The following is a 22745-nucleotide window of genomic DNA, read 5'->3' as shown; positions in this document are numbered from 1 at the left end:
GATGACGAAAAAGAAAGCTGTAGTCAAGGGGTACGATGAGAGTAGGTCAGATTGGCTCGACTTCCAGCTCAATATATACACATAGGACTTAACGATCGGCTTTGTCGGCTATCGGTCTGTCTCTAAGGTACTTTGTACATGTCTTGATTTAGCTGTTGACCCAAAGCCCTGTGGACGTTCCAACAGCGGATGGTATACAGCGTACAACCGCCGTTCTCTCATCTTGTGTGGCTGATCGTTGCCACAGAAAAACCTAACTTTTTTTTTCGCTTGTCTGAGACAAATTTCTTGCCCGGCTAGGAAGGCAAGAGTTGACGGAGGTACAGCTTTGCGGATTCAAGGACAAACCCGCGAAGGGAAAGCGTAGAGTTTGAAAGACAATGACAGAGGAACAGTAAAAGCTCACGCCAGCATTACTAGCATTAAGACACCTAATAAAGCCTGGCCCCCCTCATGAAAGGCCAATTTAAATCGTACATTGCATGTTATTAGAAAGCCAAACGCTGCAAATGATGCGGCAATTTTATTTCGACTCGCGTTGAATTTGTTTTGAATTATCGACTTGTTGGTACTCGGTAAATTGAGCCAAAAAAAATCGGTTTAGTTCTGCTTATTTTCCGCAAAAATATCCACTAAATAACTGTATGTGCGCCTCATTATAAGTGGCATTTTTTCAAGTTATAGGACGGTCGAGTTTCTTTGAGCGCCACACCCGGTGCCTCGTATTAGAATGAGCTATCACTTTTTTTATTAATGGCAATTACTTTGCCAAATTGTGTTTCATCGCTGACGGCAGGATAGTTTGTCGAACCGCTGTAGTATCTTAAAAACTTAGTCGACCCGGGCATCCCAAGGTCATAAAAATTCTTTGCTTATATTACTTACATCTTCCTATTAAAAGCATGCATAACACAGTAATGCTAGTGCTTAGAAATAGCATGTCTGGTTTTTTCAAGACGGAAAATGTTATCGATTATTAAAACGACAACTTTAAGATTATAAGTTGTTTGTAGTTTATTTATATCAAGCAACATAAACTTATGATATAAATATATGTATTGTTAAAAAAGCAATAGGCTTCGTCACTTTTCCTGCTTTGTATTTCGTTTGTAATGCGAAAAATATTATTTTCTGTTAGAAAGCTCATTCTTTACTCTGCAAACAGAAGTGCGTTCGGGTCATAAAATTATATCTTGAATTCGAACTTTCAATGTCAGTTGAACATGATAAAGTGAATTTCCTTCATTAATTTTTCCCCGATGTTAAGGAACTGCGGTAGGACTTTGAAAACTTCATGATAATGACCTTATAGCTAGGAAATCTAAGTTCATTCAATAAGTATCGTGGTCACAAACAATTATCTTACTTAAAACTATGACATTTTTTTTTGTCAAATTGTTGAGGTGCGTCCTTTAGATGAAAAATGCTCTCTATGGATTTAGCAGGCCAGTTTTGAATGAGTCCTTTTATCTACAGGGTCCTCGTTTTACACACCGCACCTTGTTTCCTTATATTACGATTTGTTGAAAATGCTATTTTTTTCCACTTTCGGAGCCACAACGTATCGTGTAATATAAATCAAAGTTTGCACATTGTAATCTTCGTCTCGGGTTGGTTATGACCTGAAGGAGCTATATGGTTATTATCATTATTGAATGGATACTAGAAGTTTTTGTTTCGACAACACCCTTCTCTCGAATTACCTAACCAATAATTTACAAAACCCCCAAGGTCACTTGTGTTCTCGTTTGTTTTTAACAATGTATCATGCAGTTCTGTGCATCGATTATTGTCCTTTTTTTTGGCGAGTTACGCTTGCGCCTACGAGACAAGATGCACTTGAACGCAGACAGACGCTTATACTGGATTTCTTTTTGGCTAGGACAGAGCTTGCATTGTTCGACAGCCATTGCAGGCTTCCTTCCGCCTTCATTCTTCCGGGGATGCTCAACGCATGATGGTGGTGATGGTGAGAGATCGTAATGATTTTTCTAGCTGTTCCATAGAAAAACATCTGGCTCGTCTAGGGTATGCGGACGCAATATTCGTATATGAGGAGCGAAACTGGTTCGCAAAACTTGTCCTCGACACATGACTGAAGTTGAGCCCAAACGAACTTTGCGGCAGCTGTCAAGGAGATCACAACTATTTACAGAGGAAAGCTGACAAGCGTATGACCTCACAAAGTCGCTGGCAACGCTCTAATGGCACTCAACCTTACGCCCTGGGCAGCAGCCCTGGTATAGCTCTGACACTTCAATGAAAACTTGCCATCCTGGTCTTTTTGCCTGCTCGGATGAGCGAGAACAAAGCATTCTGATAAGGTAGAGCATTCCAATAAAAGAACTACAGAGGCACATAGAAAAACTGCTACTCTAAACTGAGCGCTTCTGTCCATGTATTGCAGTCAGCAACGTCGGTGACCAGAATGCCGACAATCAACGGCTAACAGCATGTAGGTATTTTCCATATAAATGGTCACTAATGGCTTACTCAATGTGGTTAAATAATTATGAAGCTACCTATTTCTTAATAAGTAGAAAGAAAAAAACGAAATAGCTACCACCGTGTTTGTGCAACCATCAACCTTTAACAAATCTGTCGCCCTTGATCAATAGTTATAGACCAGCCGATTTTCATTCTAGTTTCTGCCATCTAATAAATACGAGAGGCTGGATGCGATTGATTGGATGAATTTGTCCTGCGCTGATTGGCATAGTTTAGCCTAGTTTTGACCTGCCTTTGTTGTCGTATCATCCGCTTGCACTGCTGTCCGTCATCTCGTTCAGGCAATTGCAGTTGTGTCCTTATCGGGCTATCCTGTCCACCTCAACAGCTCACGTAAGGCGCATGCGGATCAGTGTTTACTGATGAGAAAGGCCACTCGATTCCTGAGGGAAATCTATTCAGTATATCGAACCTTACCGAAAGTTACAGCCCGAAGGAAGGTGGCGTGCATTGGAAGTTGAGCTGCGGCTAGCTGCTGAACGATCAAAACGCGAGAGAGAGCCTTAGGAAACCATGCAAGAGTATATGTACTGCTACTGTTCTATCATAGACTTCTTGCATGACAGGCGCATTGGCTCACTTGATATTACTGTTTCAATCTGTCTCCCGCAGCATCCATTCAGAAAGAGAAAGCAAGACGAACTTGTCGTTGTCCCGCTGGCGTCGCAGCCTGGCAAGCCGACTCCAAATGATAAAGGTATCTACAGACGACACGGCTGATATATATATATATATTTTTCGCGCGATATCGTACTTCAGCTGTCGATCCAGTGAAGTCATAACATATTCACCCTGATGGTGTGGGGATTATAGATTCGGGAAGCACCGCAGGGCGGGAATGATGCATCGTTCGCGGAAGTGAGATCGTGCACGCTTTGTATGAGTCCAGGTGTATGCTTGTGTTTAGTCCGTGACACTCACCTTGATGTTGGCAGGTGGAAGATCTGGATACAATGGTAAGATGGAAAACGAAATAAGTCTACCAGCCTTCTACAATGGATGGAACCAACTACCAGCTGAAGCGACCGTTTGCTACTCGAATTAACTTTAGCCAACATGGGTAAGGTTAAGCCTGAGAAATTCAGGATCAGTTTTTCAGGCCGCTTCTCTGATCGGCTAGTAACCTGCGCATAATGCGAACAGGACCGATGTTGAAGTCTCGAAGACGACTTGGAAGGCTAGAGCGTCTTTTGTTTGAACTTCAAACAAAAACGATACTTCAGTACGCACATATACCGTCTGGCCTTCTTAAGCGCCACTACTACCAATACCACCTTACAGCAGTCGAATTGCAGAAAGGTTCAGATGACAAAAGACGGGAACACACGATGAGAAAGAAAAACGAAATATGCGATATGTAACTGAACGTACACCGTCGGAATCACTGTGCTATCGATGGCTTCTCATCTCGACAGCACGTTCTTTCACTGCCACTATTACGACTGCTACTCTATGAATGCTGGCATTATAAGCCTGCGTTCTAATGCCCCAAGACGTAGCTTCGCATGAACGTCTCCACCTGAAGGTACTTTCGCATTTCACGGTGCTTCTTTTTGAGAGGATTAGGAGAAGCATGAATCCCCGACGGAGCTCGGAGCGAAACGGAAGAAGGAAGAAGCGCTTCAACTAAAAACTTATTCCACCAGCCTAGCTTCTATCGCAGGTTCCAACTTTTTATCGTCTGCGATGCGCTATTCCCTCGATCGCCACGCCCTTGCGTTGTTAAAGTGTCGAAGAACTCAGCGTGTGGCTGGGAACATTTGCTCGAAACACGGCTCATCCGTTAAAGCGTTTGCTAGATATAAGGCAAACTAAGCGCACATGGACCGTTAAGTACAGAAAGAACACGCCCCCGCCGTCTTTGACGTTGCTGCTTCATTCGCATTGATGAATAGAGCTCGTTACTTTCGGTGCTGTTGTTGATGCTGCAACCGGCAACAAGTCGTTGCTTTGTGTCAAACACGAAGGCAACACATGAATCGAGACAGCGTTAGTGGCCTGAGACTACCTAAACCTGCTTCGTGGAGAGACGAACAGGGGAAGTCTATAAAAATTCGGACAAGGACGCGCAATGTGAGATGCTGCACACGTATAACACAATTGTTTTCGGCAAAATTCCTCGCTGTCTCCCTCTGTTCAAGCGATCATTCTACAATACAAAACGGCGGGATCAAACCTCACGAGAGTTCATTGACGGTTGTTATCGTATATCGACCTGGCGAAGCGCATCGTTTTTCCGCTTCATCTTTATTTCTCATAAATATATTTCCCATTTATCTGCACACGATCAAAAATTAGTCATGGCCCAGGCGAACAGGAACGCTTGATCGAGTAATCCTTAACTTACATGTTTGGGATATTTAAAATCCCGCTTGTATTCAGGCTATCGATCTTGTCCTATAGGGTGTATGCCCTTCAGATGGAATGGTTTTGAAGGTTGAACTTATTATTCCATGGGTGGTACAGAGGACTCGACGTGCGCACTTAGCTTAAAAATCATGAGTTGGGTGGCACATCGCTACGATGACTACACTACAGTGGACTTCTCAGCAGACTGTGTGAAGGTGGCAGAAAAATGAGAATTCCATGAATCATAAGCAAGTCATGGCACAAAAAGGGGCTAAAAGGGGTATCGTCGTCAGCTTCATTTCTCTGACATCTTTCTCATTATCTCTGTTTCTTGATTGCGCTCGAGTGTGAGAGCATTTGATTCACCCGAAGATCTGCTCAGTAGACACTGGTGTCTGCACCCAACGTTTACCGGCACTTCACACCGTCGCTCGGTTAGCATTAATGACAAGTTTGTGTTGCGAATGAGACCTCTAACTTTCCACTTGCATGTCCCCCTGATTACGTGTTCCTTGCTGAGGAGCTTTTGTCCATTAGAACCCGAAAGTGTCGGCATCAAGAAGTTTTGTGGGATAGATTGATTAATATTTGGCGGGGTTATCTGACACTATTTTATACTGTCAAGGTATAAAAATATAACGTCAGTAAAATAATTCATATGAGTTGTTATCCGACTAATATTCCTAACTCTAACACTTTAACAGTGGTGTCCAGAATATGAATTTAAAAGCAATATTAATTCCAATAATGCACAGCTTGTCAGTCACTCGCAGACTTCTCTCTCTCTCTCTCTCTCTATTGTAAACAATAACCGCACCTAATTCTTGTGCTTCTTTGCTGTTGTACTATGTAATATAATGAAGTCAAGGAAAAATCATCGACACAACTTTGTACAATACTTGGCTTAAATAAATAAATCTAGATCCATCTATACGTATGCTACAGCGCCTTGGACAAACGAGCACCGACATCTGTTCGAAGACAACGAAAATCCGATTCACCGCCAAATAGGACTGCTCTTCGGCCTTCAGGCCATTTCAACACTCCGAACTTTCTGCAGCTACGCAAGTAATGTATGAAAACGCGATACAAAAAGCATTTCCTAAAGCCTAACTTGCCAGTAGCAGTCACGGTAACAGCCTTAGCATACTGCGAGGTTCGCTGCCATACAAAGCCACCAACAGGGACAGAATTCTAGCTGTTAATGTTTTATGCAGCTTATTTTTCTCATGTGGAGACTGGCACAGAAGTAGCAATGCCGACGGCGGTAGCCTCAGCAGTCGAGGAAGTAGTAGTAGAAATAGAGGCGCCCAGCACACCCGCTGTCGCACGCCGCTATCTGTAAACCGGCTGTGAGTTGCGAGTATGTTTAACGTCAAACAAAAGAAGAAGTCCAATATCGGTTTATTGATAATAGAGTACATTGTAGCCAGGGTATCCCGATCCAGGCCCGTGCGTCCTTAAGAGCAGGGAGTTGTGATGGGACATTCTAGGCAACTATGTCTCCTCGCCGTTATATCACCATTGTGTTGCCTGGCCGAGCGAAGCAATAGCGGGCGCAGTGAGTTTACCAGCAGCCCTCCGTTGAGGCGTGAGCCGAACTAAAGAACGAAAAAATATCCGTCGCCTATTCGCCCGTCTGTCTGTTCACTATTATCCCTGCAGCACACAATGGCTAGCCTTCATCTAGACACCCGCAGCACCTGGCCTTCTGCGCCTGCCGCAACATTCAGCCTTGTATCAACCGTACACAGCCCAACCGATCACGAGAAGGTCGCATAACCACCGAAGCAGTCACTGGGAAAGCCGTTCATGGGGATAGTGGTAGCGGTAATGGCCGCGGCGGCAGCAGCAGACAACGCCAGGAGAGAAAAGCGCCGAGACACCTCTTACTCAATGCATACCCCTATTGAGCCCCCGAGAAGCCCTGCCAACTTTGCAAGCCAAACAACCACTCCCTCGCTGTTCGCTGCCTCATGCGGCCAGCTTTCTGCACACGTTTTAGTTTTTCCTCCCTTTGCCCTTGCGTCCATTCGCCTCACCACCACAAGTCATCTTGTGTCTGTCTAGAAAAGATGGCTCGATCCGCTTTGGCGCATGCTTTGGAATGCAAGTGAGAACTTTTTAAGTTTACGTCCAGGTCGTTGTCGCTCGTTATTGCTATTGTTGTTGTTGTTGGTAATGTCGGAGAGTGAAGTCAGTCGGTTAGGGACCAGTCAACGGCGTATGGGCACGGGGTATAGCGGGTGCACAGAAGAGAGCAGTGATCGAAGAACAGCATGCAGTGAGAAGACTGCTGGAGCAGAGCCTGCAGGACGTGTCTGGTTCCAACTGAAGAGAAAATCAAGATAAAGAAAGAAAGGAAAGTGCAAAACAAAGTGAAGCAGGGCTAGCTCATATAAGCGTGTACACTCGTAAATGTACGTGGCGTATCTATGTATGTGTGCTTTACCTGCTGTAGAAAGAATGAAAAACGGAGTTCAAGTAACTATGTAGGATGCTGTAGAGAAGATGTGTGTTACGAGCGAAAAACGGCACGCTCGCAGTGGATCGTATTGTCCAAGTGGTACTGGGAGCAGAAACTGCTAAATAGACAAACCCATTGGAAAATGCAACGATGCTGATGCCACTTATCGTTATTGTTGCTGTTGTCATCTTCGTTGTCATTGTTGTTGGAGTGCTAACTGCTTGTTTGTAAAAGCATCCTTCCAGTCGCTTCCGTTTTTCCTGCTGGACTGTCCATGCCCCCTGGCACCACGCATCGCTTACCGCAAATAGTGACTGTCCACGACAGCCGTATGGTATGTAAACGGCCGATGGAAAAGAAAATGAAATAGTGAAAATGAAGCAAAGAAGTTAACAAGGAGAGAAAGAGGAGGAGGGTTACAGCGAAATAAAGGAAGGCGTTGGTCCGAGCAAGGTCGGCCTTAAAAGAAGGCGTAGTCCTGGGCTCCACAATGCCGAGAATCGAAGGTATCGAGAGGAGGCATTGGTAATGGGAATAACGGATGGCAAAGGGAGAGTCGAAAGGATAGAAGATGATGAAGATGCCGCTAGTTTTGCTGTTACGTGGAAAAAAGCAGCAGCGGCAGTAGAAAGCTCAAATGAAACTAGGTCTCCAGACGAAGCCTTTGAATGGATAGGTAGATGAAAGTGGGGAAAAGGAGACGGTGCTTGCTCAGTGTAGATGATCATCACGACAAACGTAACCTTGGCAACCGACAACCGTCGGCCAGGACTGCTAAGACGGTCTAGAAGACGGGAAGATGAAGCGAGGAAGTGTCCAAACGTCAAAGCACTAGCAGGGGCGGAGGAGGAGGGGACTAAAGCGAGAGGAGCCCCAAAAAGATGGTCAGGTCGCTGAGCCGTCTGTGGGATATAGCGTGACGTAGCAGCAGTCTACAAAAAGTGGGTATAGTGGGCGTAGTAGCTGCCCAGACTGCGGGTAGTCTAGGGGGCTGTGTAGTAGCGAACATGCTCCTAGAAGAACAATAGCCTAGACAAGGATGGGGGTGATTGCCAGGACGGCGCTCGGGCCAACACAAAGGAATGCTTGCCTGTCGGAATACCGAATAGAAGATGACCTACGCTCTGATGAACGAAGATGGGAGTCTGTCTGGCTAGAAAAAAAAATGAAAAAAGATAATGGCAATAGGAGAAGGACGCGCTGAATTACGGTGAGTAAGTAGGACAGCCGGTGGGTGGACTAGGATGACAGGATCTAGGGGTGGCCGATAGGCGAAATTGCCAAAAAGGAGAACGACATAGAAGAGGACTGTACAAGGAACATAGAAGTAGTCAAGGAACACGTGAAACTGGAAAAGTATCCTTGGAAAAACAGGAAGGAAACAGAATGAGCAGAATTTATAAAGAAAAAAAAAAAAGAAAAAGGAGTAATAATAAATAAGGAAGAGCCTATGAAAGAGGGATAGCAAAGCGCAGAAAGAAAAACGAGGTAGAGTAAGGAACTAAAAAAAACCGGAAGGATATGGTGAGAAACTAAAAGAAATAATGGACATAATATAGGAAATAATAACCAAATAAAGAAGACCATTTGGGCGATGAGCGAACACAGGACAAGAACGACTCGGAAATGTCAGACGAAATTAAAAAAGTTGGCAACATTTACGAAGTGACGAATCGGCCAAGCGTTAAAATGGTAGAGTAATTAGTTTTTAGAACAGCATGGAAGAAAAGAAAGAACACCTGTGGTGATCACCGACGCTCACTATGGGCTTCACTGCTTTCCTCGAATATCTCAGGAATTAACATTCCATGTTCCAGGTTTAAATTTTTCGCTCATACGCTTTCAAAAGGTAACAGCCTCTTCCCCGATGCGCTTCAATGACCTGGAATGATTCGACTGTTCGTTCTGTACTCTTTACGTGAAATCGCTTGACTAACTTCCAATTAACAGCGTTGATCCTTTTATCTAAAACTAATTCGATGTCGACATGTTTAGACAAACGCTTTTCTTGTACAGCAATTTTCTTCGAATTTCTAATCCTTAACTAGGGTTCCCCCGACTTGTTTCTTCTATTGCTCATTATCTAATATTTCAATAAGAAACAAATCATTATAGGACAACTAGTTATTACCTGAGAAGCCGGACGGATGCCTAGCTTGACGCGCCTTTTCGTTGCTTTCACGTAGTACATGCAGCGTTTATAAGAGCCATCCAATTTTCTATTTTGGATCCTGTCCAATGGACGGAGTGTCGCCCTGCATCACAACTGAAGGGAACGGATGCGTCTCAGGAGTCGATCGACGGTAGAGACAAGTCATAGAAGAGCCCGAGGCTACTAAACAAATGCGCCTCCACCGCTTGCCTTAGTACTCAACTGGGCCTGAGTCGAGATCCCATTTGTCTGTTTGTTGGTAACGCTGTGAAGCTTATTCTCCATCTTCGTCTACCACCAGCGCTGAACGATGTGAAGCGGTATCGCACCGTCTAACCGCCTTCGCTGCTGTTTCTGCTGACACAACGTGTTTCGCGTTCTTGCTAAGGCACAGACCGGCCTTAACGTCCTATCTCTCCTCGCTTCTACTGTTTTTGCCACCGCCGACTGTTTTTGCCTCTTTTATCGCCCCCTCCCTTTCTCTCTCTCTCTCTCTCTCTATGTCTCGCTCTTTCTTGGCTCTCCACTTTTGTCAGTGTCAGACACCCAGCCCAGTGTCTGACACTGACTGGGTCGGCTGTGTCGGACTAAAGTTGGGCTTTAGTGACGTTGCTATGGTTGCTGCTGCGCGGAAAAACAGCATCGCTCTCTGTTCGCGGTGATCTTGAATGAAAAGCGATGTCCTTTAATGAGTACAACAAAGAGCTCGTGAATAAAGTCTCCCAAAATATTTCCACAGGGCGGCAAAGCAGGAAAAGTCCACGAGGTTTCGGCGACTCAGACGTGGATCCGAAGTGCTGCTACCATGTATATGACGTGGCGGATCTGCTGCTGGTAACGGCGACTCATACAGCTTCTAGTGGCGAGATTGGACTACTGTTTAGTTTTGCCCTTGCATTGTAGCGACCGACGAAGGGCGATTGAGTCTGGCGCAAGGCAACGTTTTCTTTGATGTCGTTGTCCTTCATTTAGTTGACAATCGCAGAAGCAGCGGCAGCAGCAGGAGAACGACTTGGAGTTGTACAAGTACGTAGGTACAATGACACAGTGTATCACAATTCGTGCAGTACATAGTGTGGACTTCGGGTGTTTTTACGGTAGGTATATTTAGAGTAAAGCCGGGAGACAGCGGGACACGCACATTGACGAACTCAACTCACGTGTGTATACAAATCGTACGAGTACGGCTCGTCATGGTTAAGCTTCGCATTTGGCAATGGATCATTTTCACGTTCAGGCTGGCAGCGCAAGACACATTCTATTTAGTGGAAACATTTCATCGTTGTTAACATACAAACATCGAAAACCATAGTAAGCTCTGAGAAAAGTAGCTTTATTTGCACACTGGTTTCCGTAACTCGGTTCGTTTTCACTCGAAATCGAAGCCAGCCGTCGTCAGCAACCGTTACTGCAACATCTTTTTCGTATATAGGCGATAGGGTCAAGGCAGTGCAAGAGTGAACAGAGTACGCCATTGATAGTTGTAATAGCCAGCTAAGCGAGGCTTCTATTCGCCGTTTGTTTAGAAGCTAATGGAACGACAAGAAGTAAAACTGCGATGTCATTGTATTTGGCAGGTGGATAGAAGGAAAGGCTATCGGAAAATGAAACTCTGAGTGATTTTTTCTCAAACTTATCTCAGGTCAAAGCCGAACTATCTTCTAGACGTTCGTCGTCTTTTTACGTTGAAACTTCTCGGATCATTCACCGCCTTTAGCTAGACGGTGAGTCGTAGCTGACTTCTGCCAGGGAGCATCACTCTTCTCTTGCAACTACCGCTGACATTGCCGCACTGTTTCTGCCGTTTTTCGAAGAACTCCGATTGCTTTTTCATTTTCCAAGTAGAGGAAAAAGACGCCTCTCCACTATTACTACTACTACGACTACAACAGCTGCTATCGGTCGTTCAGTTTTTCGTTCATTTTTACTCGTTTACCGGCGAAGGGAAATCGTTCAACCTTGAAATTCCTCACACGGGAATCCGTCGGTTGTGTTTCAACGCAGTATAGTTTTTGCTTCGTTCTGCCATTCTCTTTCTTCGTCCTTCTTATCCTCTTTCTGCTTCTACTTAAGAACGGTTTTTCTACTAGGGCAACAGAGAGCGCAACACAATGATTCAACCATACTGCGGCATTACCCGCCACGACAGCTAGGTCGCTACCAAAGCAAAGCCGCTAAAGGCTTCGTTCTGTACTTTACGCTATATATCTAGCACTAACTTTTTGCTATTAGCAAGGCATCGGGTCCGCCCACTTCAACCCAGCCTAGTCCAAGTTTACCCTCTACCGGGCTCCACTTGGCCTCGACATCCCAGAAAAGTATCTACCCCCTTGAGGTCTGCCACGACAGCTGAGCCACTTGCCCGCGCTCTTACCATCCAGCCTTTATCCTATGCCTCTGACAACTTCACCACCTTGACGTATCTTTTTCGTGGCTTTTGGCATTTGGAGATTCTTTTTTCAAGAAGAATTGATTCGCTAGCCACTTGCTTGTTCCGTTGGCCCTCTTGTACAAGAATTGTCGCATCGCCGTCTCTGCTGTTAATGATTCGGTTGCTAACGAGAGAGCTGCGTAGGGCCAACATTCACGTCGGTAAGAAACGTTAAAAGTGAAAACGTCTCTTTTCTTTTACCTCTTACCCACCGCCTACCTTTACCTAACCCTCATGTTTCGTAACTATGATACGGCAACGAAAAAACAGGAAAATTACGCATCCTACTAAGAAAGTGTTAAAAGCAGCTAGTGCAGGACTGCAGTCACCTGCGCGGATACATATATGGACGTATATTTATATATACATGTCGATCGAAGTTGCTGCTTTTTTCGAATAAATCGGTAATAGCGGAGATACAACTGAGCGATTCAGGAAAATCAACAAGATGCGTTTTTTTTGGTAAAGACGATAATTTTGTCCTATAATCACTGTTTAGTCAGTCGTTCCTTCCCTCACCAGCAGAAGAGCTTTTCTACACGGACCAGGGAAGGGGCAAACGAGCGGCCGGGAATACAGTCAGCTAGTCAGTCAGTGACGGCGATGAAGGTATCACCGTTACCAGCAGCCTCAGTAGCAACAGTCCAAGCGACGGCAAAAGAATCCCTATCAATGGAGTCAATCTCTGAAATCGTTTAGCTAGCTCTGGTGTTGGGCTTTTACAGTAAGGCAAAACCTTAGCAGTTGTCGACAGTCAAGGCAGCAGACCCTACCGACCATCCCTAGGGAGGGCCTAAGTATGCACCGCAACCGTCTTTGCTTATCTGCTCTCTGTCGTCTAGTCGGACTAGGGGTAGCAACAGAAGCTACACAGAGGACTAAGAACATATGGGTGATGACCACGGGGCACAACCGCAGCCGCCACGATTGGATTTCTCTTACTTAGCGTCGTCCACGAAAGACTCCCGCGTTTTCCCATACTGCTAAGATGCTATGAAGACCACACCAAACGCACGACTGCTTGGTGCTTGATGCTACTTTCCTTCCTTCAATGTCCCCTTTGGCCAGTCAAGCGAACCAACCCTGTACATACCTTTGTCCCATATTACTGCGTTCCCATCTATTTGCCCCAAAAGCCCCAATTTCCAATTCCTTGTTACCGAGCCACCGCACTGCTCGTGCATCTTAAGCATTTCTCACAGCTGTCTATCTTCTGTGGCGAGGCCATATTGCCACTGCTTGTTTCAACGATGATCATCTGAGATTTATAGAAGCTCCCAGCCAGTACGGCCACCGACAACCAGTGCACGTACGCTCGGTTTGCCCTCTGGTCTTACCTTCGCGCATCGCTTCTACGACGGTACGAGTTTAAGGTACATCCTTCTGCTGTTGTTGGTGCACTCACTGCGAATGTTCGTTACGTAAGCTGAGCCAGCAACGAAGCGAAATAACCATCAAAAGCATACGCAAGTCAGTAACGTTTAAATGTATGTCTGTGTTTGTGTCAAGGAGGGGTGTGTATACACGACGTAAGTAAGTGCCTTTCTTTTGAACCTCATTCTCTCTCTCCCTCTCTCTCCTTGCTTTTAACCTCACGGTATTCCGCCATCCTGCACACGCTCCAAATAAAGGCAGAATGCGTAGGGTCAGGGTAAAAGGTACAATAAGCGCAGCAGGCAACTTGGTCGTACCTACAGCATGCGGTTAACTGGCTGCACGAACTGAGAGCTGGCGCCAGCAAAAGGGGCCAGTGAAGAGTGTAGCTCTGTCATGAAAGCCAACGAAGGCGGACGCGAACGGATGCGAACAAAAAGTAACGTATAACGTTTGAAGCAAGCTCCACTCAACGCTGCCACCACTGTTGTGCTACCGTCGTAGCAGAGGCATGTTTGAGGCGCTCCGTTGAACCCAGTGATGCTCAGGGAGTAAGAATGAAAAATGGATTGTTAGCTCCACCCGATTTGTGCCTGGTCGGAGTTGCCTTCGGCCTGGCTAGGTCTAAGCGTCGTTCAGCTGTTCCTCTATTCCAAGACAAGCCATTCCGCTGAACAAATCCGAGGATTCGCTTACGGCTAGCTCTGCTAAGGGAACTGGAGCGAGTGATAAAAAGAGGGAAAAAAGGAAACTATCCAACAGTACCCAACTAAACTGAGAGCAACGAGAACAGCCAGAAAGCGTATGTGGGTGAGGGGCTCGGGAGAGGGGTGGAGCTAGAGGGAAATTTGGGATTGAACGTGCAACGCGGACGGACGCCGTAACGACACAGAGCAACGCGACGCAAATACACTCACCTCGACATTGAACGTTGAAATGCCGTTGGGTTTGAAATGTATATAGAACACGGCATGGTTCTAGGAACGAATAGAAGGGGCAGGCAACCAAAGCCGGAGCGAGCAGCAGCCAGTCTAAATTTAAGTATCATCTGCTTTACTATGCACTCTAGCCCCGCCAGGTTGCCCTTCCTGTCCACCTGCAAAGCTTTGCCCTAAATTGACGAACAAACAGAGCTGAGCTGGTAGCAGTAGTCGTAACACACAAAGCAATTCAGGCAGATAGGCCCGTCACCGTTCACTACCGTAGTGTAGCTACTATTCTAAGTGGAGCTGCTTACCGGTACCTGGTCACCATCTGGCAGATTGGTCCAACTACTATTCCGCACTAAATCATGAGCGAGTTTCACGTATTTGCTTCCGTACTTGGCTAAGCTAACATTCCCGATCATATCGTTGGTAGAAGGTAAACGTACTTGCTATGGAGAAGGAAGAGCGCAGGGAAAGTAATTTTTTGAAACATTTTTGAGATAGGCAGCTAGACAAGGACAGAATGGGGTGGTTCACGTAAAGCCCCTAAGGGCTCATACAAACACAGATGTACACCCACGCAGCGTCGTAAAGCACACGTTTTAAGCGAATAACTCGGGTCGCCTAAAACAAATTTGCTGCTTTCCTTTATTACCACGAATACAATTACTAATATAGAAACTGTTCGTGAGAGTTGTTTTCTTAACGATGTAAGTGCCATTTGCTATACGATGAAAAATAAGTAAGTAACATTGAGACGTGTAGCTGGCCCGTGCCGTGTGGCATCTTGGTACCACTTGGTTGTTGTGCACAACACCGTGCATAATAGGCCTGAGTCATCAAGTTCGCGTTTCTGCTTGCCTTCTTCAGTCTGTCAGCAACAATACAAGCATACAATGTTAAAATAATAATTTACATAATGTTATCCAAGCTAGTATTTCAGTAAATTATCTATATGGGTACGTGCGAATTTTCCTTTCAGTAATGATCAGTGTAAGCTACTGACATTTGACATAGTTCTATAACCGTCAACCGTTGTTCGCCCTACCGTCTTGACAGCAGGCAATGATTTCTCGTGATTTCGCCGTAGCGCCAGCGCCGCAGTCTTGCGCTCAGCCTTTTTGATGCGACACTCTCGCATCAATTTCAGTACGACCACCAGTCTATATAGAAAGATAGAACGTACGCCCCTTAGTTTGTCGCACCTACAAACTCTGAGTGGACGTTTTAAGCTCTAGGCAACTGCTGCCAGTACAGTAGCCCCGAACGAACCAACAAAAAAAAGGTAACATTGGGCCAAAGTTAATATAAGTCAAACCGTATTTATGGTATTGACAGGCCTCACCTTCAGCCCACTTCAGCAGGGGCCGATTGGTTGAGTCAGGCGGTAACGTGGGTGGAACGAGAGACCACCCGGTGTCCCATCGTGCAAAAAAGCAAAAACTAGCGCTGTGCAGAAGTGCAAAGCAGAAACAAGGACGAAATCGCTTCCCAAAAAGGGGCAGATCTTGCCAGGAAACACCATCCAACAAACCTTCTTCTGCTCCAACAATGAAAACAACAGCAGAAACGAGGAGAAGCACTGGCTCTGTGTCCCTTTAGCACGACCCCAAACCGGGATCTCGGGACGGGGATTAGTTAGGGAAACTGCTAAGCGAGGGAAGAACTGCAAAATTAGGGGCGGTGGTAGGTGGAGGTACATGACGAAGGAACGTAATAAATATATGAAAATGGCACAAACCGATCGTTCGACAAGGCGAGCGAGAGAAAAAAAAAGGATCAGCAAAAAGTCGACAGCAAATTGTGCCCTCACTGGGCGACGCCGGAGTGGGACCGTCGCCACCAGTGCTGCCGTTGCTTGCACTACGGGGTTGCGAACTGCAGCAAACACATTCAGAGGAACTCCTGAGTAAGGAAGAGAGCTCCTAGTGATGCTGGCCCTGTGCCTGCTTAATGCTACCGCCTGCTTCTTTTATCATTGATGCCACGGTAGGACTGCCTATCAAGGTAACGGCTGCAAGAGACGGCTCCTGTTCGCTTGCGATGCGGAGGCTTACTAGGGTACGGCAGGGAAGTGGTACAGGCAAACGAGACCTGTAAGTGTACCAGCCGACTCCGTACCACTCTTCCCTGATGGGCAAGTATAGTGGACGAGCACACTTGCTATGCCAGCTGGCCAGCCAGCCAGCCAGAACGAGAGAAAGCGGTTGGCGCTAAGACTAGTAAGGCGAGGGTGTTAAGGAAGGTAAAAGGACCAGAGAGAACTCCTACCTATACAGCTTTCAGGCTTCGGTCCGCTCTGCTGCTGCTGGCAGCGTAGATGATTATAGCTGCTGTTATTACTGGTAATAAGGTGGCCGGTTCGTTGGCTAACTAACCGTTTTTCGAGAGGAAAAGAACACGCACATTGATTGTGCTTAGCGAGAATAATACAAGCTCTTTGAATTTCACCGCTGGAAACCGTGGGTAGTCGACCAATGCTTCAGTGGTGGATCAATGGCCTATGGGCTGCTTGTTCGTTTGTTTGTTCTGTTTTTTTATAGTTCCTCTCAGTAAAAATGAATCGGGGGAAACCGGAATTTAACCACTGCCATAGTTTCTGCTAGAATGAACTAGATGCGACTCAGCTGCGTAGAACCGCGATAACCCAACGAAGCAGAAGGTGACACAGGACTTTAATACGACAATGTACTATTATTCATAGTAATAGTACGATAGTACTATACGTTATCTCGGCATCGTTGTCATTGTAGTCGTCAGAACAAAGTATCGGGTTAGTAGACGCGGTGCCACTAGATCTGGTCCAAGGTCTCTAGGGCATCCAAATCCTGACCAAAAGCCAGACTCCTGGTTTTCTGACGGGGCAGGGACCAATGGAGACTTGGTGGCGGCAAAAGGAAACAGGAAAGAAGCGGGATCCGTAATGAGAAATGAGTGCCATTTGTCGCTGGCAGAAGTCGAAAGTCGTACTGGCAGCAGTGCCTGCCATCAAGCGGACTTAGCGCGCATGGTTTACCCCTCGCGGTACCCCGGCCCTGACATACTTCTTGGATTTCAGTGAAGTCGTCTATGTGGGGTTCTTCTATCGAAAAGGAAAGACGGTTTTCCTCTCGAACGATTCAGCCAACCAACGAACGCAGACGAATGACGATTACGAAGGAGCGAATAGCGTAAATGCGATGCCGACATCGTAGGGGTTCGCACTGATGGAGCTTACGGTGCTTTATCGCCGTACGTGCTACTGGTTTGAAAGTAGTGAAGCGAAATCGAGCTCCTCTACGATTGCGAGAGAGAATGGAACGATGTGAAGGAAAAAAACGAGAAGAAACCAGGCGAAGACCTCTTGTCCCGTGGTGGTAGAGGCGCTCACGTCATAGCAATACTGTTAGTTAAGCCGTGGTCAGAACGGCAGCAAACTCACATCGGGTTTAATAAACCTGATGCATCTGAACGCTGATCCAACTATCCGCACGCATGGAAACCGCGGTTACGTGCTGCCTCAGAGGGGGGGAATACACCCAGCTTGGGATAGCACTATTAATACTTTGAATGTCCATGTTCGTGCAATGGGAGACTGAAGATAGGCAGTGAAAACTGTTATGCAAGAAAGTGCTCTCTACACTCTGAACCGCGCAAACACTGCAAGCAGCAACTTGATAGGCCATCGCTAAAAGTAGATCTATCTATAATAACTATTATTGTCTATATCTTATTATCTTGGTGGCGCCACACTATGAGCAGGTAAAAGTACGAACAGGCACGAATATGTGACGAAACTCAGTTGACAACGCCAGCGTCACGTTGCACTTAAATATCTAGTGGCCCCCCACTTCCTACTTGAAAAATTTTGCCATTTGTTCACAGCTTTCATACAGTACAGTATAGCAAGCTTAGATACTAGTAGCAAATGGCTGATTCTTCACAAAGGAAGACCCACAACGATGGCGCAACGTGGCGTTGAAACGGAGTAAAGTATAAGTGAAGACAAGCAACGTCCAAGCAGTCTACGAGAGCTGAACGTGACCCATAATTCTATCTGCTTCTGCTGCTTCTGTCATGGGCTGCAGGTTGCTGCGGTCACAGGAGCCCCCTGGTTATCGGCCTTCCAGTGGTGATGCCAACGCACTATATAGGTTCAGTTTACTGGATACTCCACATCGCTATTCTATAGTTTCTAAGCTAATCCGTAATTAAAAGAGGTAAGTAACTGTGAAATTGCCTCGGCAACGATCTACCTAGACGTGCACTACCTTATGCTGTCACCGGTACCCGATCGCCTACAACAAGATAGGATCACAGAACCGCTTGGGATTTACTTCTGAAGTGCATACTAAGCCGATATTGGAGTAGCAGGTCTAGCTCTGGCGACAGAAGTAATAGTAGCCCTCAGTTCTTAATAAAAGCCTATGTATGCATAAAGAGGATGCCATTATAGTGTAAGTGAAGATATTGGTTGTAAATCTCTCCTTTTAGTGTATGAGTGCTAACAAGAGTGAATAGTTAATGCTTATCGTGTCTATCACATGAATTGAGTTTTAAGAGATGTCTCATTTGCAAAATAACATTAAACGAGGATCGCAAACATTTTCACTTTGCAGCGCTTAAAGCAGAAAATATCGTCGATACTGGTAGCAGCCGTTGTGTAGGGTAACTATCCGACGAACTGTGTAGTCTGTAGGTCGTAAGCAGCTGTATCGAAACGAGCCCCCTTTATTCCGAGGAAAGAAAAAGAGAGGCACGAGAGGATAAAGCAAGCGCAAAAACGGGAGAAGACCGGAAGCGGACGATGAAAGGATACTAACGAATAAGAGCAGAACCCAACGAGGGGGCAGGAAGAAGGACCATAACAGGATTGGAGGAATCACTGGTATACGCCTCCGGGCAGAAGTCTGCCTGGCTACGGAGTGCTTACAGCGCCCTGCCTCTATAAAATCCTGAGCATCTACTAGTCCTGGAGTCATGTCGGCGCCACACTATCTTTTTTCAGCCCTTTCTTTTCTCAGCAATTTTCTTCTGCTTAAGCTGGTCCTACTGGATTCACGGCAACAGAAGCAGTCGCCATACATGTCTGCAGCGAATAATACTGAAGCTAAAAACAAAGTCCCTAATGAAAAGTGATGGCCGCAACGTCGTTGCTTGTTCGTAACGTTAGTGCAGTTAGTGTCCTAGCAAAAGTATTCAAGCGTCAGTGAATTGGACTTCACTTGAACGACTAATCTAGCTTATCCGGAACTAATCTCGAGATGAAGCACTAGTTGCCGTGAAAGATCACGAGTTCTGTAAGTTGCGTCCCCATTCCGTCCTTTCGGCCCCTGTTTTGTGTTTCACTGTCCATAGACTAGCATAGTGTCATTAAACTGAAATACGGATCGGGCCAGACCTTGAAGTTTGACGCTGACAAACGCTATGTAATGCGTCCAATGCTGGATAGTCTTTTCCTTGCTGGACTTGGCCGTAACTGACTTGGGCCAACCTGGTTAAAAGAGATCACAAACTTTGTCGACAGACGGGTGAAGGGTAATTAGTTGACCAGTCATCACGTCGTTATCGTCGTCATCGCCGTTGGGCCTTTCACATTAAATCAAAACGTGAGCACTAAACCAGCGACGAGTTTCTTCGGCATCCTTGTTACTTGGTGAGTCGCAGAAGCCAGACCTTTTGCGTCTAGTCTGGTTTCTTTCTTATACGATTATGTCGACGGAAGCCGAACGCAGATGTTGGCTGTTGCGTAGCATCTGAGTTGCCTTCGATGCTTCTTTGCTTTCTCAACCCCCCCCCCCCCCCCAATGGCTCTGCGACGAGGACAGATGTCTTTGCTAACGAGAAGATCAATGCTCGCTCTCTTCTGCCAACCACGAAATAGGATCTCGTGCTGTCGTCTATCTAATTTATTAGTCATTTACTATTTGCCCCTTTCCCCCTTCTCTTCGTGTACGTCTCGTTCTTTCTGCCTCGCACTTCCTCTTTTTCACCTTTCATGATGTCTAAAAGGCATAGGGTCCTCAAGCTACGTTGTAGCACTGAGAAACTTGACTGGCCGGTGAGCTGGCTGTGGCAACCAAAAGAGTCTCAAAGAAAAAGTGTAAAAAAGAACAGACTAGAGTAGTTAGCTGCTGGGGCTATCTGTTGAAGAATGCCTTCGGTCGGTAAAATTACCCTCCAAGGTTCCTGTTACAGAACGGTGGCCTTGTTCATCGAAAACAGTCGGATCGGCCGTCTTTCACGACTTGCTTTCGAAAGCTGGCATAGCGACAAAAAAGCCTAAATCCGGCCGAAGTCAATTCTATCCTATCCAGTGGGATGTTTGTCTCAGATGCAGAAGGAGAAATCTCAAGGCCATCACTTCTTTCGCTATAGCTTAAATCTATCCAGCGAACCAAGCAGCCGTCTCAAATAATCTACAGGACATCGGCACAGGCTAGAAAAATCCTTAGAATAGTTAATTACCGTTCTTTATGGCGCAAACGAATTTCAGTTTAATAGGATGAGAGGAACAACCTTAGTCAGAAGGAGACGTGTAGAAAAATTCAGTAAACGATAAAATTTGCATGTAAATCCTAACACTTTGCGCTGATCTCGTTCCACTTTCTTTCAAAAGATATTCAAATAAAACCGCTTTATACTTTGCAGTCCTAAGTACAGTCACGAGTTAAAGTCGAGTTTCAGACTGTTTAAGGGAGGTATTTCTGAAAACACTAATGAAACGTATACAGGAGACACACGCATCATCTATCGATCTATAGAACATACATACAAACTCCTCTCAGCAGACAAAAGCCCTACGGTGTGTTATACGATGAAACGTAAACGCAGCCAATCGATAACGACTATGTATAACATATTACTTACGTTTATGCCGGCAGGTCAAGTGTAATGAAACACATGGTAAAAAATTCGTACGATTGTCATTGACGGATGCGACAGTCAAATCGTAACTAACCTAACTCTCTGTAGGCCGGTCTAGTACTGAAGTATGCCTTTACCCCTAAATCCTCGAGCCGTATTACTTTGCACATCTATGACCACCGCGTTCAATGTCGTCCTATTCGAGTTCGTTTATCTCTGAAACTCCGAATTTCCACTCGATCGATGATGTCTAGAGACAAACTTTAAATAATCCTTGCTAAAGCAGTATGAGCTGCCACACAGAGGAGGTCCATAAATACTAAAGACACGACGACCCATTCCTGTTACACTAATCGCTAGAATTAACTTTCCCACAGACACGATTTCGCTACGTACCTCAAACGAAATGTCCGCTGTCTCCTTTAGTCCACCTAAATTCAGAATTATCCACAGCAGTGGTAAACGTTCATTGTTGTTTATGTTACTATCCACCGTCAGTGCAAAAAAGGGACGAGGGCTCTCCAACTATTAATGACGAAAAATTTTACACTAGCACGGTTTGACACACTTCATATATGCCCGGGCACGAATCTGTTATTATATTATTATACACACAATTAGTACTCACGCTCGTTTGAACTTTCGTCCGGTACGGCTTGATACACAAGACTTCAGAATGGCCACTGCATCTCCATTCCGTGGAGTGTTGTCACCTCACCACTTGTCTGACACTCGCAACAACCACAAATCGATTACACTTGTCGATAATGCTCGAGCGTCTGCAGTTAATAGCCTGACTTTTGTCACTCTCTTGATTTTTTAGCGTAAACTATAGGCTGTTCCGTACATGCGTTTACATCCGTAATCTCTAGCTGCGTATGTGTGTTTCTATTCTGAAGGAGCACGATTTTCTCACTGCTGTAGCCAGACCGCGCAGCTGGTTAACTATTGTAACTGGGAGCTCCGTACTATCTCCAAGATGTTGACTTCTACGGACCACGAGCTGATATGCGGAACAACTGAGCATGCACTGCTGTTGTGGTTGAGTCCTGAGGCGAGAGGTCGTCGTTGGTGGCGCCCCCTGTCGAGCATCCTGCGAGCGACAAGGCCTTGGGACAACACGTCTGTACGTCTCCTAAAGGCGACTATGCGCAACTTCCACAACACAAGCAGAGGACAGACTTTAAATGAGCCGCTGAAGCCGAGATACAAAATGCATCCCGATCTTTCGTTGCGACAGCCATGACTGGCGCGATCGCAGCAATGACAGCAACAAAGGCAAAATTTTGAAATTTCTGCTTTTACTTGTTCCTGTTTTATCCTGACCTTTTTCTCTCGTGTCACTACGAGCTTTGCTGCGCCTCAACGCATATCGTAGTGCGCCTGTGTTTGAGAGCAATAGCTAGGTGGAGTGCGGAGCTCTTCGTTAGTGTTACCTAAAGTCACAAACTCCGGCCTCCTTTTTCCACTCGTTACAGGTTAATGCTAGCATACTATGTATTGCATGACAGGGTGCAGGCTGTGTAAAATTTGTACCGCAATCAAATCGTTCCATAATATTCGCTTCTAGGATTGACTAGAAGAGATGGACTAAGTTGAACCACTGAACTGTTGAGCCGGCGGCCGTAGTGGTGGTAAATTCTAGATGCTGCCTTGTAAAGTGCTTGGCCTATATGGGTGCTTAAGCTGGCT

The 22745-nt window shown here is 45.8% G+C and overlaps 1 protein-coding gene across 1 annotated transcript in view; it reads right to left on the bottom strand.

Annotated features, from left to right (window-relative positions):
• The window catches only part of LOC111269838 (uncharacterized), a 53780-nt gene extending 31727 nt beyond the window's left edge, over positions 1–22053 (bottom strand). The window contains exon 1 of the mRNA XM_022849700.2: positions 21450–22053. The gene's annotated coding sequence lies outside the window, so the exon portion shown is untranslated. The remainder of the gene's footprint in view (positions 1–21449) is intronic.
• Positions 22054–22745: the final 692 nt, after the last annotated feature.

This window comes from Varroa jacobsoni, unplaced genomic scaffold, assembly GCF_002532875.2.
Source record: "Varroa jacobsoni isolate VJ856 unplaced genomic scaffold, vjacob_1.0 scaffold_1419, whole genome shotgun sequence".
Lineage (NCBI taxonomy): Eukaryota > Metazoa > Arthropoda > Arachnida > Mesostigmata > Varroidae > Varroa > Varroa jacobsoni.
Note: the sequence above shows the minus strand (reverse complement) of the source record. Positions and strands in the feature narration are given on the sequence as shown.